At 31.4% G+C, this 7,500-nt stretch overlaps 1 protein-coding gene across 1 annotated transcript in view; it reads left to right on the plus strand.

Moving 5' to 3' along the window:
- Positions 1-7,500, plus strand: part of rk (rickets) — a 725,726-nt gene that overhangs the window by 463,158 nt on the left and 255,068 nt on the right.

Here is a 7,500-nt window from a genome sequence, read left to right on the forward strand (position 1 = left end):
GTAATTGTCCAGTTCCTGAGTCTCATTCTTGGTATTGATTGGCCGCATAATTTCTTAATTGTTCTTTTGTCCCTTGTTCTAGATTGATATTTTTTTCTAGCGTTGGTCTTTCTGTTTTCTCTTTAACTTTCGGTCTTTTGGTCGTTTGGTATAGTATGAATGCAATGATTGATATTCAAAAAATTATTTTCCCCAAGATAAATTTTTTTTCATAATTTTTCGTGTATCACTTTTTAACTTCCATCTATTATACAGTCATGTGTTAATGATATTTAGTGTTTAATGCCGATGTAATGAATAATTTAGGACTTATATTCAATTACAAATTTTCTTAATGATATTTAGTGTTTTCCGATGTAATTAATATCTTTGGACTTATGTTCAATTATAATTTTTTTTAATGATATTTAGTGTTTTCCGATATAATTAATATCTTGGGACTTATATTCAATTAGAATTTTTCTTAATGATATTTAGTGTTTTCCGGTGTAATTAATATCTTGGGACTTATATTCAGTTACAATTTTTCGTAATGATATTTAGTGTTTTCCGATGTAATTAATATCTTGCGACTTATATTCAATTACAATTTTTCTTAATGACATTTAGTGTTTTCCGATGTAATTAATAACGCAGGACTTACAATTGTTTACGCTCTTTTCTTAATATTTAACGTTTATTACCGATGTAATCAATAATTTAGGACTTGAAATTAACTGCACTTTTTAATGATATTTAGATTTTTTTTATCTATGCAATCAGTAGTTTAGCCCTTACAATTTATTACAATTTTTCTTAATTATATTTAGTCTTACCAATGTAATCAATAATTTAGGACTTACAAATGATTATATTTTTTCTTAACGATATTGAGAGTTTATTCCTGATGTAATCAATAATTAAAGTCTTGCAATTAACTACATTTATTCTCTCTTCTTACAGGTAAGATCGACAATAAGAGGTTACGCCTGAACTTCTTTTATTCGAACCAGGTAAAGTACATCCCAACCTTTATTTTTTTTAGGACTAGGAAAACCCGTCGACTAAATTAAGGACAAGGAATTGTGTATTTTAGTTTTTCTCTTTTTTTGCGTGTGTATTTTGTTATGGTAAAGCCAAATCTTTTGAAAAATTAGAAATGATTATAACTGGATAGTCCTTATTTTCTTAAACCATTTGGATAGATTATATATATATATATATATATATATATATATATATATATATATATATATATAAATATATATATATATATATATATATATATATATATATATATATATATATATATATATATATATATATATATATATATATATATATATATATATATATATATATATATATATATATATATATATATATATATTATATATATGTGTGTGTGTGTATGTATGTATATATATAAATTATAAACATATATATACATATACACGAAGTGTGCACAGTCAAAATAATTCAAATTTAGGGCCTTTTTATATTTTGTATACTGATGAAATTATCGTTACTGTCATACTGATTATCATCCTATTTTTATCATAGTCATCATCATCATTATCACAACCATCATTATTATCATCCTCGAAACTGGTTTAATTTTGAATCGTCCGAGTACAGATAAATTATCATTATCATCTCAAGCATCATCATCATCATCATCATAAAACTTATTAGCAAGAAAATAATTCTCCCATTTCCCAATATTCTCCTTCACTCCCTGTTTCGACTTTTTTTGGGGGGGAGGAGTGGGAAAAGGGGTTGGGGTAGGGGGGAAGTGCCAAGGAAGGCAAATGATTTGGCCTGGAGTCGCGGTCAGAGATTTATTGCTAAGCTTCTGAGGTCGGTTGCAAAACATCACTTTTGCGAGAGAGGAACAAATGAATTTCTCGCGGATTCCCTTTTGCGGAAAATAATAAAACACGAATTGCCGGCGAAGAGGTTTGCGTGTGTGTATGGAAATCTGCTTACTTGTTTGTGTGTTGATATGTATGTATGTATGTATGTATGTATGTATGTATGTATGTAATATATGTATTATATATATTGTTTGTATGTTATATATATATATATATATATATATATATTAATATATTATATATATATATATATATATATATATATATATATATATATATATATATATATATATATATATATATATATATATATATATATGTATATATTAATATATATAAATATATACATATATATATATATATTATACATATATATGTATATATACACATATACATAATATATATATGTGTATGTTTATTCTCTCTCTCTCTCTCTACATAATATATATATATGTGTATGTTTATCTCTCTCTCTCTCTCTCTCTCTCTCTCTCTCTCTCTCTCTCTCTCTCTCTCTCTCTGTCTTACCTGTTTAGACAAAAGCAGCAATATTTTGCAGAGCCGATTATTAAAGGATTATTTTGGTGCTTTCGCATCGTTAAGGTCTTCCTGATGATCGCCTGATTCTCGTAATGAGACTGAAATTATTATCAAAAGGTTATTGTGATTTAATGGACCCTTTATTATCATTATAAATAATATTTATTATAGTTTCGTATAGGTGTTTCCAAATTTGTCCGTTTAGCTTTCTGTAAAAGAAAACTATTTTGCCGGCTTTGTCTGTCCGTCCGCACTTTATTCTGTCCGCACTTTTTCTGTCCACACTTTATTCTGTCCTCACTTTTTCTGTCCGCCCTCTGATCATGAAAACTACTGAGGCTAGAGGGCTGCAAATTGTATGTTGATCATCCACCCTCCAATCATCAAACATACCAAATTGCAACCCTCTAGCCTTCAGTAGTTTTTATTTTATTTAATGTTAAAGTTAGCCATAATCGTGCGTCTGGCAACGATATAGGCCAGGCCACCACCGGGCCTTGGTTAAAGTTTCATGAGACACGGCTCATATAACATTATACGGAGACACCGAAAGATAGATCTGCTTTTTGTGGCCTTGATTATACGATATACAGAAAACTTGACTGCGCCGAAGAGTGTTCATGCACGAAATGTATTTATAGACATGATCATTTTTTCAATTGTTTATTTTAATTTCTTTGTATCTTTTAGTATTTTTTGTTAGTATTTGTCTTCTTCTTCTGAGTTAACGAAATAAAGGGTCTTATGAATGTGACAGACAGATCTAATACGAAGAGAGAAACTGATTTTAAAGTCTTCAATGTTTTGTTAATGTTTTGTTAATGTTTTGTTAAAAGTGGCATGGCCTTTCCTGCGTTAAAACTGTCACTTCCCTTTAGTATGTGTTTGTGCGTGTGTATGTGTGTGTATATTATCCTTTAATGCCCATTAAGTTTGTTAGTTATTGTATTCTAACTTTCTTTTTAACCCTGTATGTATAAATCACACAAGTGTATTGAAACAGATATGTCATAGAACTTAGAACGTGATGAGAATGCAACCTGTCAAATGTTAACCAATCGTTTCCAGAATTTTCCTGGATTTCATTCCAGATTGGTTGTTTGGCCTTATACCATCAGTAACCGTTGCCCGTAAGCAGCCCTAAGTACCCTCAGGTGTTGAAAGGGATCTGAGGCTTGATGTGGAATTCTGAACTCTGCCCAGCCAACAGAGACGGCGAATCTTCCTATTAACCAAGTCTTAACAAGCTCCCAGTACAAATCTTTCCCCTGAGACCATAGACCATTCTTGAGACCATTCCTAATTATCTTCGCCATCCGGTATCCCAGGAATGGCCAGCATTCTTAAGAATGATGGCAATTACTGTAGAAAGTTATTTAGGCTCACCACAGGCCTTCTGTCGTCAGTGATACATGTTAATTGGAGTTACTGTTCAGTTCAGTGTCATTGAAGTATGTGAATGTACTCTGAAGTTCGCTGTCAAGTTTGCCTGTTTTATTGTGGTATGTTTGGGTTGATTGACTGACTGACTGTGTGCATAAAACTGGCGTGACAGTGGATGAGGTCATTAAAGCCATATATATATATATATATATATATATATATATATATATATATATATATATATATATATATATATATATATATATATATATATATATATATATATATTTTTTTTTTATAAAACAAATAATCTTCTAATCTTCGCACCTGACAACAAACTTCATACGCGCTTATAAACCCTGTAGAAGTATACATGATGTCACATACTTTCCTTTCTTATGTAAAAAAAGATAGATGTCTAGAAATATAGATGACGCAATTTACTTTCCAGTCATATTTACCTATAGGTACTCAATACAAGAATGGTAGATGACCCGACATTCTCTGCATTCATAAAAAAAAAGAAATGTAAATGTTACAGCTTTCTTTCCACTAAATTAAAAGAGAAATAGATAATTCAATATAATTTCCATTCATACGTATCTATAAATACTCCCAAAAAAGAATAAATGGATAATTCAACATACTTTCCATTCATACGTACCTATAAAACCTAAAAAAAAAAAAAAGGAATTAGGTGATTCAATATACTTTCCATTCATACGTATCTTAAATACTCAAGACTAAGCTCTTCGTTGGGAGAGTCGGTAGAGTTGTGGCCTAGCACTCGCAAGGCCCGAGTTCGACTCCCCGGCCGGCTAATGAAGAGTTAGAGGAATTTATTTCTGGTGATAGAAATTCATTTCTGGCTATAATGTTGTTCGGATTCCACAATAAACTGTAGGTCCCGTTGCTAAGTAACCAGTTGGTTCTTAGCCACGTTAAATAAGTCTAATCCTTCGGGCCAGCCCTAGGAGAGCTGTTAATCAGCTCAGCAGTCTGGTAAAACTTAACTTTAAATACTCAAGGAAAAAAGAAGCAGGTGATTCAATATACTTTCCATTCATACGTATCTATAATTACTCCATAAAAAAGAAATATAGATGGCGCAACAGACTTTCCATTCCTACGAACCTATAAATACCCTCTCTCAAAAAAAAAAAAAAAAAAAAGCAAAATAAATATATAGATAATACTAGTGTGTAAATTCCGGTTGCCTTTTATGAACCACAGACTTCAAGAACGCCCCTCCTCCTCCTCCTCCTCCTCCTCCTCCTCCTCCTCCTCCTCCTCCTCCTCCTCCTCCTCCTCCTCCTCCTCCTCCTCCTCCTCCATCTCGGTTCGCTTTATCGTTGCAAGTGATCTCTGTTGTTACACTTCAAGACGTGTTTCTGCCGGGCTCTTATATATATGGCTGACGTCGGAGATCGAGATAGCCGTCCATGGTATCCTATCTACTTGTTGGAGAAGTCATGGTAAATCAATAGTGCCCATGCCATTTTCCCCTGGTGTTTTCTCTGTCTGTGCTGAAATGAGAGGATTTACAGGCTAAACTTTTTATATGATATTTTTTTTCAAAACTAGAAATATATGGTGATTTGATTAAGCCTACATTTTAATGGTAGTTGTAAAGTATTACTCTAAGCTAGCAGAAGCTTTGCTTCGGCTTAGTGGCAGATACAGGTGAATGAATGACTTCACTGTTAATTACAGGTGAAACTAAACGTGATATCTTTACTAGATTTGTTCCGTTGGGTATGGTCAAAACTAGGATGGATGGATGGCCAGCTGAGCAAGACAGATGCCGTTGCTGCATAAGTTCTCTGAACATCCATGGAATTGGGTGCAGGGTTAGCAACTTCATCACATGAAACTACATATATATATATATATATATATATATATATATATATATATATATATATATATATATATATATATATATATATATATATATTTGTGTGTGTGTGTGTGTGTGTGTATATATATTTATATATATATATATATATATATATATATATATATATATATATATATATATATATATATATATATATATATATATATATATATATATATATATATATATATATATATATATATATATATATATATATATATATATATATATATATATATATATATATATATATATATATATAAACAATATATATATATATATCTTAAAACCATAGCATATACAGTATATATATATATTATATAAACACGCCCAATATCTTAAAATCAAGCAATTCAAAGTATAGGACGAAGTATAGCTTTATACAAACTAGGAAAACATTTTCTAACCGGAAGAAGCTTTCGTCAGAAGAAAGAAAAAAAAAATTCCAAGAAATGACTTCCAAAACTTTCGAAACTTAGTGAAATCATTTTGAGAGTCCACAAACTTCAGAAACATATTTAAAAAGGCCCACTACGTATTGTGGCTTTCGTGTTCCAAAACTGGAACACGTATGGAAATGAGATGCTGGATTCCAGCTCCCTCAATGACTCTATGGAGGTCTGGAAAAGGGGAAGGTGATGGAAATTTTTCTTCCGAGAGAAATGAGATGTGTGAGTCTTACTTTTGGGGGATTTTTCTTTTTACTTGCACTTTTTGGGGACTTTTACGTACTCATGTGGGGATTTTTAACTTTGACGTCTTCTTTTAGGGGAGTTTATCCTTTTTCGTACCCATATTTGGGGGATTTTTCCTTTGACATGTCCTCTTTTTGGGGAATTTTTCCTTTTACATATCTTCTTTTTGGGGAATTTTTCCTTTAACATGCCCTCTTTTTGGGGAATTTTTCCTTTAACATGTCCTCTTTTTGGGGAATTTTACTTTAACATGTCCTCTTTTTGGGGAAATTTTCCTTTTACATATCTTCTTTTCGGGGATTTTTTCCTTTTACATTCCTCTTTTTGGGGAAATTTTCCTTTTACATGCCCTCTTTTTGGGCAATTTTTCCTTTCACTTGCCCTCTTTTTGGGAAAAATTTCCTTTTACATTCCCTCTCTTTGGGGAATTTTTCACTTTACATACCCTCTTTTTGGGGAAATTTTCCTTTTACATGTCTTCTTTTTGGGGAAATTTTCCTTTTATATGTCCTCTTTTTGAGCAAAATTTCCTTTAACATGTCCTCTTTTTGGGGAATTTTTCCTTTAACATGTCCTCTTTTGGGAAAATTTTCCTTTTACATGTCCTCTTTTGGGTGAATTTTTCTTGTTACATTTCTCTTTTGGGAAATTTTCTTTTTTTATCTTTTTGTCCTCTTTTAGGGGAATTTTTCCTTTACATGCCCTCTTTTTGGGAATTTTTTTTTTCTTTTACATGCCTTCTTTTTGGGATTTTTTTTCCTTTTACATGCCCTCTTTTTGGGGAAATTTTCCTTTTACATGCCCTTTTTGGGGGTTAATTTTCCTTTACATACCCTCTTTTTGGGGGATTTTGCCTTTTACATGCTCTCTTTTTGGGGAATTTTTCCTTTTAGATGCCCTCTTTTGGGTATCTCTTTATGGAATTCTTACTTTTATGTTCCAATTTGGGGACTTTTCCTTTTACGTACTATATTCAGGGGGTTCTTCCATTCACGTACCCATTTCTTGGGGGATTTTTCCTTTTACTTACCCTATTTTTGAATAATTTTTCCTTTTACATAGACTCTTTTTGGGGAAATTTTCCTTTTATATATCCTATTTGGGGAGTCTTTTCTTTTATATAGCC

Source organism: Macrobrachium rosenbergii, chromosome 41 (assembly GCF_040412425.1).
Source record: "Macrobrachium rosenbergii isolate ZJJX-2024 chromosome 41, ASM4041242v1, whole genome shotgun sequence".
Taxonomy (NCBI): Eukaryota; Metazoa; Arthropoda; class Malacostraca; order Decapoda; family Palaemonidae; genus Macrobrachium; species Macrobrachium rosenbergii.